The 10,011-nt window shown below is 53.6% G+C and overlaps 1 protein-coding gene across 1 annotated transcript in view; it reads left to right on the top strand.

Moving 5' to 3' along the window:
- The window catches only part of HIVEP3 (human immunodeficiency virus type I enhancer binding protein 3), a gene marked incomplete at its 3' end in the record, with an annotated part of 247,675 nt that overhangs the window by 219,489 nt on the left and 18,175 nt on the right, over positions 1-10,011 (top strand). The gene's annotated exons all lie outside the window — the stretch shown is intronic.

Raw genomic sequence — 10,011 nt, 5'->3', positions numbered from 1 at the left:
CTCCTCTTCTGCGGAGCAGCCCCAGCTCTCCCAGCCCGGCTCCAGAGGGGCTCCAGCCCTGGAGCAGCTCCGGGACCTCCTGTGGATTTGTTTCCATAACTGACCTCGATCCAGAACAATTTATGCAGGAATTTTAGGATCTCTTCAGTGCAACAAGTGCCGCAGAGGCCCTGAAGTGAGATCCTGCAGGGGGGAACGAAGCCCTGGAGTAAGGCCAGGAGTCAGAGCCAGCCCTCCTCACCAGGGCGCAGGACAGAGGGACAAGAGCAGCCTGGAATTAAACAAACCAGCAGTGGAACCAGCCAGAGCACCGGGAGAAAGGGCTGCAAAGGAGCTGTTGGAGAGCCAGGAGTGTCCGTGTCAGCCCGGAGTCACCCGGAGCCAGCCCCAGTCATTAATGTCACTCCTCCGGAAATTGGTCAACCCGTGCTGGGGAGGCTCAGGGAGTGGACAGGTCATCTGTGGGGATTTCCGTGCCAGACTTTCCCTATGAATATTTTATGAATCAGCTGGATGAGTCGCTGGTTGGTTTTTTTCCTTTTTTTTATAGGGTGTTTTATTCTATTTCTGTTTGATCTTCCAAGGGAGCTGCTGGAGCACTGCCCAGGGCTGAGTGTGAGTGCTCACCCATGTGGACTTTTTATTGTGGTCCAACCTGTCTGAGTGGTGCTGGGCGGGCAAAAATACCCCCCAGCCTTGCATTAGCAGTGATGCAGCTTTAATTTATCCTCAAAACATCCAAAAACCCATCCAAAATGTGCCTGTAGAGGGGGGGGCAGCTGCCAGCACACCCCTGGCATTGCAAACCCTGCAGCAGCTCTTTGCTGCCTTTCTTCTCCCCTTTTTATGCCCCTGTGGTGGTGGATGAGGAGTTTGGGTTCAATTTGGGTTTCAGGGTTCTGCAGGAGCTGGGTGAGTGGATTCAGTTTGGGTTTCAGGGCTCTGCAGGAGCCGGGTGAGGAGTTTGGGGTCAGTTTGGGTTTCAGGGCTCTGCAGGAGCTGGGTGAGGAGTTTGGGGTCAGTTTGGGTTTCGGGGCTCTCCCGGAGCTCTCTGGTTGTTGTGTGGCATCATCTGGGGACAGGGACACTCATCCCCATCCTGAACAGAGGCTGGGGAGTTCCTGCATTTCCTGCCTGCACTCATAATTGGGTTTAATGGGAGGGAAGCCCAGCAGGGACTAATTAGTGCGTGCACACAATCAGTGCAACCCTGCATTTTTCACACTCTGGTGGCTGAAGCCGAGCACCAGGCAGGGACAGTGCACTCCCATTCCACTGAAATCCTCTCACCTTGCCCTGCACTTCCATGTTTTCACTCTGCTCCCCTCCCTAATTGCGTTTGAGCCGCCAGCGCCGGGTTTGCAGCCTGTCTGGAGCAGTGTGGGGCTGCTCGCGTTGGGCTTTTGTGCTTTCGTGGTGGTTTGTGGTGACAATTCAGTGATTGCAGCGTGCAGAGGATGGAGCTGTGGAGCAGCCCGAACGAGCAGAGCTGCAATTCCACCTCTGGTAGGCCAGCGGAGGCCTGGTGCCACAAGCCCAGATGGAACTGGGCCCTCACTCAGGCGTGACACTGAGGGGAGGAAGGTGAAGCCGCTCTGCTTTCGCAGCTTTGCATCCACAGCCAGCCCCGGTGCTGGCTCTGTGCGGGGTTCAGTGCACTCAGGAAGGGCCAGGCTCTGTCCTGAACACTCCTGCAGGGGCAGCTCCGGGAGCAGGGATCAGGCACAGGAGCAGGGATCAGGCACAGGGTCAGGGATCAGGCACAGGGTCAGGGATCAGGGTCAGGGATCAGGCACAGGGGCACAGGATGAGGGATCAGGCACGGGATGAGGGATCAGGCACAGGATGAGGGATCAGGCACAGGAGCAGGGATCAGGCGTTGGATGAGGAATCAGGCACAGGATGAGGGATCAGGCACAGGAGCAGAGATCAGGCGTTGGATGAGGGATCATGCACAGGATGAGGAATCATGCACAGGATGAGGGATCAGGCACAGGATGAGGAATCATGCACAGGATGAGGGATCAGGCGATGGATGAGGGATCATGCACAGGATGAGGGATCAGGCACAGGATGAGGGATCAGGCACAGGATGAGGAATCATGCACAGGATGAGGGATCAGGCACAGGATGAGGAATCATGCACAGGATGAGGGATCAGGCACAGGAGCAGAGATCAGGCGTTGGATGAGGGATCATGCACAGGATGAGGGATCAGGCACAGGATGAGGGATCAGGCACAGGATGAGGAATCATGCACAGGATGAGGGATCAGGCACAGGATGAGGGATCAGGCACAGCTGCCCTGGAGCAGCTCCTGCGCTCCCAGCTCCTCCCATCCCTGCAGCCCACAGCGCTCCTCCAAACCCAAATGGCAAAGCGATTTGCTTTTGCTGATGGAGAAATGCCATTAAAAGTCGTTTTTTGCACAGGATGAGGGATCAGGCACAGCTGCCCTGGAGCAGCTCCTGCGCTCCCAGCTCCTCCCATCCCTGCAGCCCACAGCGCTCCTCCAAACCCAAATGGCAAAGCGATTTGCTTTTGCTGATGGAGAAATGCCATTAAAAGTCGTTCTCTTTTTGTGTTTTTAGCCCGGTGAAAGCTCCTTGGGTGGATTTGGGTTGTTGGTGGATGTTTTCCACGCTGATTTCGCCACCTCTGGAGGCAGCTTTGGGTGTGACAGAGGTGTCAGAGCTTTGTGAGCCCCTCCCGTGGGTTTACAGCAGGGAGCAGAGGCCCAGCAGGTGCTTTAAAGGCTGAACGGGCATCAAATCCTTCCATTGGTGCTCCTTGAAGACATTTTCCATCTTTGGTTCATGTTTAGCTGAAATCTTCCACTCCCTGCCTTCGCTCTGCCGCTCTCAGGATAACTGTCCATAAAAATGTCCCTCCATCCTGGCCGTCCCGTGCGTTTTTCCAGATAATCACGTGTCCCCGGACCTTTTCCTGGCTGTCCTTCAGTGTAACCATTCACTTTTCATGTTCGTTCCTCCCAAATTCACCTTTGCATCCACCCCCCTCACACAGATCTCGTTTCCCTCCCCGTTTTTCTGGTTTGCTGGCACCATTTGGATTTTGAAGTGCAAAAAAAAAGACCCCAAACCGACCCTGGATGCAGTCATGGGGTCACATCAGGAGAGATTTCCTTGGATTTGGTGGCACTGACCTGCCCCTGTCCCGGTGGCCTGGCTGCTCCCGGGACACTGCTACAGGCAGCAATTCCTGTGGGGTTTTCCAGCGAAATGTGGACTCTGTCAGTGTCCATGTTTTGTAGGGAAGCTGGACCATCACTGATCTGCTGCTGGGCAGTGCCCTGGCCGTGGTTCTGAGGGGCTGGCGTGTCCCACTCAGCCCCAGTGGCACCGAGGCCGGGCTGGCAGAGCTGTGGTCACCAGGAGGGCACTGTGGGGACATTCCCACTTCATTGTTTCCCACTCGGAGAAATGTGAAAAATTGCCTTGGGTAGGATCTGAGCTGTGGGGACCCACCAGGGACAAGATAAAAAGCAGAAAGGCTCACTCAGGCCTGGGTGATCATTTCTGGGGTTTTCTTTTCAGTGCCATAAAATCCTTCCTCCTCCTCCTGTCTGTGCTTGAATTCCCACAGAGAGAAGTGAGCAGGATGCATTAATCCCATTTATTTGTGCCTTTGGGGGTTCTTGCTGGATTGAGGTGTATTCTGTGGTGCTCTGCGCTGTGTGAGATGGAGAGGGAACGGCAGAGCTGCCACTTTGGGCTCCCTGAGGGCAGATTTGAGGTTGTCAGAATCCCTTGGGAAGCCATCCTGAAAGGCACAGGAGTCCAGGAAGGCTGGACATCCTTCAAGGGGGAAATCCCAGGAGTCCAGGAAGGCTGGATTTCCCACAGGAGAGCAATCCCAGGAGTCCAGGAAGGCTGGACATCCTCCAAGGAGGAAATCCCAGGAGTCCAGGAAGGCTGGACATCCTCCAAGAAGGAAATCCCAGGAGTCCAGGAAGGCTGGACATCCTTCAGGGGGGAAATCCCAGGAGTCCAGGAAGGCTGGACATCCCTCAGGAGGGCAATCCCAGGAGTCCAGGAAAGCTGGACATCCTCCAGGAGGGCAATCCTGAGGGGCTGCTTTGCCTCACTCTTTAACAGTCAGATCAGTTTTCTGTGGGTCCCCAGCCCCCCGAACTGGAAGAGAAGAACTGGGAGCAGAAGGAAGCCCCATAATCCAAAGGGAAATGGTGTCTGTGACCCCACTCAGACACACACGGAGCTCTGGGGCTGGATGGAATTGGCAGAAACGTTCACCGAGCCAGTTCCCACCATTTCCCAGCAATCCTGGCTCACTGGGAGGTCACAGTGGACCGGAGGTTCCCAAATGTGACCCACAAGAAGGGTCAGAGGAGGATCCAGGGGACTCCAGGCCTCACCTCGGTGCTGGAGTAGGTCATGGACAGATCATCCTCAGTGCCACCACACGGCACGTGTGGGACAGCCAGGCCCAAACATGGACTGAGAAAGGTCTTCCCAGGCCAGGTGGGTGAGGGAGAGGTTGTGGGTGTGTGTCTGGACTTTGGGAGAGCCTCTGGCTCCCTTTCCCAAAGCGTTTTGGGGCCACTCAGGGCCTGGGCAGGTGCTCTCTTTGCTGGGGAAAAGCTGGAGTTCAATGAGGGGAAGATTTCACGCCTCAACTTTTCTGTGATTCCCCCAGCCCGTCCTTACCTCGGGATAGATCCTAACCTGTTATCTAAATGAAATCCCACTGCAAGCCACACCCCGGTGCTCTGCGCTGTGCCTGGGGCAGGGGACGGGCCCTGCCCTGAGGCTGGCTCCGTTTGTCACCTGGGGCAGTGCCACCCTGCCAGTGCCACACCCTACCTGAGCTGCTGACACCTGACTGGGGGCACGGGGATGGTGACAGTGACACACTCACACCATGGGTGTGTCCCTGATGGTTACAGTGACACCCTCACACCGTGGGCATGTCCCTGATGGTGACAGTGACACCCTCACACCGTGGGTGTGTCTTTGGTGGTGACAGTGACACCCTCACACTGTGGATGTGTCCCTGATGGTGACAGTGACACCCTCACACCGTGGGCATGTCCCTGATGGTGACAGTGACACCTTCATACCTTGAGTGTGTCCCTGATGGTGACAGTGACATGCTCACACTGTGGATGTGCCCCTGATGGTGACAGTGACACCTTCACACCATGGGTGTGTCCCTGACAGTGACAGTGACACCCTCACACTGCGGGGCATGTCCCTGATGGTGACAGTGACACCTTCACACCTTGAATGTGCCCCTGATGGTGACAGTGACACCCTCACACTGCGGGCGTGTCCCTGGTGGTGACAGTGCCACCTTCACACCTTGAATGTGCCCCTGATGGTGACAGTGACGCCTTCACACCGTGGGCGTGTCCCTGGTGGTGACAGTGACACCTTCACACCTTGAATGTGCCCCTGATGGTGACAGTCGCACCCTCACCCTGTGAGCGTGTCCCTCACCCAGCTCCCACCCTCTGTGCAGTTTCCCTGGCGACTGGTGCGTTCTGTCTGTACGGATCCATTATTCCAGCCAGGAAAAAGGAGATTTCCGTGCCAGCTCCTCCCGGATCCGTACCCAGCTTTGTTGTGCTTCTCTGGAAGCGCCTGGTTTGTCTCGCTGCAATATCTCTGTCTGGGAAATTGGGATGCTGGAGTGATTTGGGATGCTTTTAGGAACCTGGAAATGACATTGTCTGGTGTGGGGTTTGTGAAGGAATCCCTCTGTTTGCCCTGCTGGAGCTTGGCACGAGCGAGGGGACATCTCACGGTGACTGTATGGCCCTGAGGACACACCTGTGTGTGGTCATCCCAGCTGGTGTTTCCCCAGGGATTCCATGGGAAAGGCTGAGCAATTCTGCTGCACGCTCGGGTTCAGAGTGATCATTGTGTAGGGAGCTGTGAGGAAGGCAATTAATGGTCGGTAATTAGTGGCACTGTGGTGGTTACACATTTATCCGTGACCTGGCAGATTTTGCAGCAGACACAAAGCATAAATGAGATCAGTTAATCCCAGAGCAGCCTGTCAGGAACTTCCCGAGGACTTAGCCAAGCCAGATGAGTGGGCAGCCTGGTGACAGATGAAATGGGCCATCAACAAACCCAAAACCTGACACCAAAGGCCACAACTGCAGAGCTTGACTCGGTTCACTTGACAGGGAACCAAACCCAGCAGCTCAGGACAGGGATCAGATATCCCGTTCCCGTTCCTGTGCACCCAAAACCCAAAAAGCAAACAAGGGACTTTATCAAATGTCAAAACCAGTCGAGGAAATACTTCTTCAGTTGCTGTGAGAGCCTCCAGGGGTGTTCTTTGAGACAGCAGCGAGCTTCAAACTGTGGGAATTTACAGAATTAAGGCTGCTCACCTCAATTTTAAAAATGTAACCACTGTGCCCAGGCTGTGACCAGCAAGGCCACATCAGCAAAGCCTTTGCAAGGCGAGGTAAAATCCTGGTGGTATTTAAAAAAAGATTTGAGAAGGAAGCAGGAGGGAAGGGGTGATTCAGCCCAGCCATGAGCAATGAGTCCCCCGGAAACCTGCTCTCCCTTGCCGCCTGCCAACCACCAAACTTCCTTCCCCCCTGGCTGTCCAGGGTTTTATCCTGTGGTTTCCAGCCACATGGAGATTTTGGATGTGGCTCACAGCACTGAGGGGAAAAAAAGAAGTGTTTGTGGAAAAAAAGGCTGGTCAGGAATTTGTAATAGCCGATACTGAGAACTAAAGCTCCTGAAGGCTGCGAAAGAATAAATGCTTCGTGGGTTTGGGTTTCGGCTGAAGGGAAGGAGCTGAGACAAAGCTTTTGCCAGGCTTGTGTTTTCCCATTGTTGGGTTTCCTGTGCCTCCTGACAGCCACGGCCCATTCTGGGGCTGTTGGGTCTCTGGTACTGCCAAGGGTGACACCAGCACTGCAGAGGCTGTGCCCATTCCTCCAGATCCAAGAAGGCTTTGTGGTGGTGGCCCCAAATTTGCCAGCAAAAAAAAAAAACCTTTCAAAAATGCATCAAATAGCTGAGTTTTTCTCTGTGTGTGTGTCTGTTTGAAAGGACAATTCCCAAATCAGTTTTTGGGCTCGTAGTGACCATTAACCCCCCGTGTTCCCAGCCATGCCCGCTTTGGAGGGGAGCGAGGGGAGCTGCTAATGCCGGGATTGTGAATTCCACAGTGCTCGGGAAGAGAAGCCCAGATGTGCTGACACAAACCCCAGCTGTGGCTGTCCACGGGATGTGCCAGCAGCAAACCCTGCGGAGCAGGGAAGATCCTTTGCCCGGGGTGAAGCTTCACACAGAGCGAGCTGTGGCTGATTTGTCTCTCTGATGCAAATCAGATGGGCACAGGAGCAGGGAAGCCGGGATCACATTGAAGGAATTATGTCCATAAATCTATCGCAGCCCTCGGAGCAGGCAGATGGCATAGGCAGCAGCGTTCTCTGGGTTCTGGCACTGTCACCTCCTGCTTTCTTCCTCTTTGGTTTGGGATTCCTTAAGATTAACTTGCTTTTCACCTTTCTCCCTTCTCCCTGCCTGTTTTCCACGTGGTCTCGGGGAGCTGTGGGGGAATATCTGTGCTGGAGCCTCCCAGAGTGTCAGATGAAGTGCAGTGCCTGATTCCAGATTAAATCACTTGTCCCTTGTAACGCAGCCCCGATGGCTTTAATGAGGCCGAGGGAGGGAGGGACACAAAGACATTTCCACGGGAGGGTGTCATCAGGGGCAGTGCAAGTACAAGGCTGATAAAGGAGCAATTCCAGGTTTTAAATGGCCAGGTCATTCCCAGCACAGGGACAGGCAGGGAGGAGGCAGAGAGGGAAGCCTCCAGTACAAATCTGAACAGAAAAAAAATCAGGATTCCCGATTCCTTTTGCTTCTTCTGATGCTTTAAGTCCCTGGCTGAATGCCATCCCTAAGAATTAGTTACGTGGGATCTGTGTGGTTAAATGGAGGTAACTGGGCGTACTGGGATGGACACTGGGGCACACTGTGAGCTCTTCAGACACCAGCTCAGCCCCCTCTGCCCAGATAATGAGAACCTTGTGACGATGGGTTTTGATGTTGGCTTTTTTAGGGGTTTTGGGGTTTTTTTTGGTGGTTGGGAATGGCCACAAGGGGGTGGCGTTGCTGCCACTTCAGTCACAGCAGATAAAATAAAGTACTTGGGCCGCCAGGTGAGCCTGGCGAGGATCTAGAGAACTCCTGATGGCACCCAAGGACAGAAACACAAACTGTTCCTCCGCACGTTGGGCACCAAGATCTGGTTTAGTCTGGTTTGTGCTCCTGCTGCAGACTGGGGCCGTCTAAACACCCAGATTTCCTCTCTCTTCTCTAATCCGTGTCCAAGCCTGAATCCGTGAGCTCATGCCCTGAACTCGCGAGCAGCTCATCCCCCTCTGAGCCTCTCCCACGTCTCTGTGGGGCTCAGCCAGGACTGGCAGCACAGAAGGGTTTAGTCCCAGCTCACCTCCTGCACCCAGGAGGATCATCCTGAATTTCAGCTGCAGCTCCCCCAGACACCCCCCTGGAGCTGGAATTGCCCGGACTCCTCCTGAGGGAATGGAACAAAGTGTGTGGGAGACCCAGGGGTGCCTGCGGTGGGACTCTCCCACTTCTAACTGCACCCTCACAGGTGGCTGGGATGAGTTTCCACGGCTGCACCCTGTGCAGGCCATGCCATTCCCATCCTATCCATTCTGGGCTGGATCAGGGATCTTTGTGTATTTTTTTAACTCAGTTTTAAATGACTTTAAATGGTTTTTCTTCTCTATAAATACACAGAGTTTAGCATTTATTGTATATTCACTTGCTGGAGTGCTCAACCTATTCCAGTGCAGCTGTTTCTGTTTGAGCTTCTCCTCAGTCTGGCTGCTGTTTTCTCACCCTTCTGGTTTGGAATGGGCTTCGTTGGGAAGATACTAAAACCTGACGGATGGTGTTGGATGCCTTTGGATCCCCTATTAAGAGCCTTTAGACAGCCTGATTTTTCCAGGGTGGATGTTTGGAGATTTCTGAAGACCAGACTTAATTCCTCCTGGGTAGAAAAATGACTTGCAAGAAATGCCATGCTTCAAAAATTTGGCCTCTTTAAGATCTGAGGGGAGCAATTTCGTGTTACCTTATTCCTCTTGTGCTGTGAGCACAGGAAATTGCAGACTTCATTTGCTGAGCAGCAGGAGGCCGGGAGATTTGTCTCAGTCTTACAAGGGTTTTTCAACCCCCCATCCTGCAGCCTTCCCCGTGCGCTAATGCCTGGACAGAAAATCAAATATATAATGGGAAGGAAGGATGACCAACCTCATTCTCTTGGGTAGAACTAAATCGTGATCCTGTGCCAAGGATAAAACAGCCTGGACTCTGCGGTGTTTACATTTAGTGGTAGCATGATTTATTTATTTTAAAAAAGGGTGTTTTCTTCTCTTTGTGTCCATTCTGGGTGTGTCATTCAGGCTGTGCGGGGGTCACAGAGGGAGATGTGGCATCAGTGACTTCTCAGCTGGCTCTTGCTGCAGCCCCAGCGGGTGGGAGGTGGTGTCTCAGGAGGTTTGGCTGGGATGTGTTTGCCCAGCGCCCTGCACAGTGCTGGGCATGTTTTAAAAGGCAGGGAGAGAGAGGCAGCTGGGCTGGACTGGGATGAACTCTGTCCAGACTGGCCTGAGTGCCTCAGTGTGTGTTTGAGGACGGGGACATCAGGACAGTGAGGTGCCCCTGTGACTTAGCTCAGCCTCTTGGTGTGCACAGAGCAGCACATGCAGGACATGAGGACATGTTCCAGCAGAGGAATCAGGTGTCTGGAGGCATCTGGGAACAAGCTTTGGATGATAATTTGCATTTATCCTAATTACCCAGAGCTACCAAACAGCAACCAAGACCTGTGGTGTCAATAACGCGCTGAACTAACCCAGCAAAGTTGTGACTTCTTCTGTTGAGGTGGGAATCTTCTTTTTTTTTTTTTTCCTTTTTTTTTTTTTTTTTTTTTTTTTTTTTTTTTCCCTTTTTTACC

This window comes from Corvus brachyrhynchos, unplaced genomic scaffold (assembly GCF_000691975.1).
Source record: "Corvus brachyrhynchos isolate BGI_N302 unplaced genomic scaffold, ASM69197v1 scaffold580, whole genome shotgun sequence".
Lineage (NCBI taxonomy): Eukaryota > Metazoa > Chordata > Aves > Passeriformes > Corvidae > Corvus > Corvus brachyrhynchos.
This window is presented reverse-complemented; position numbering and strand designations above follow the sequence as displayed.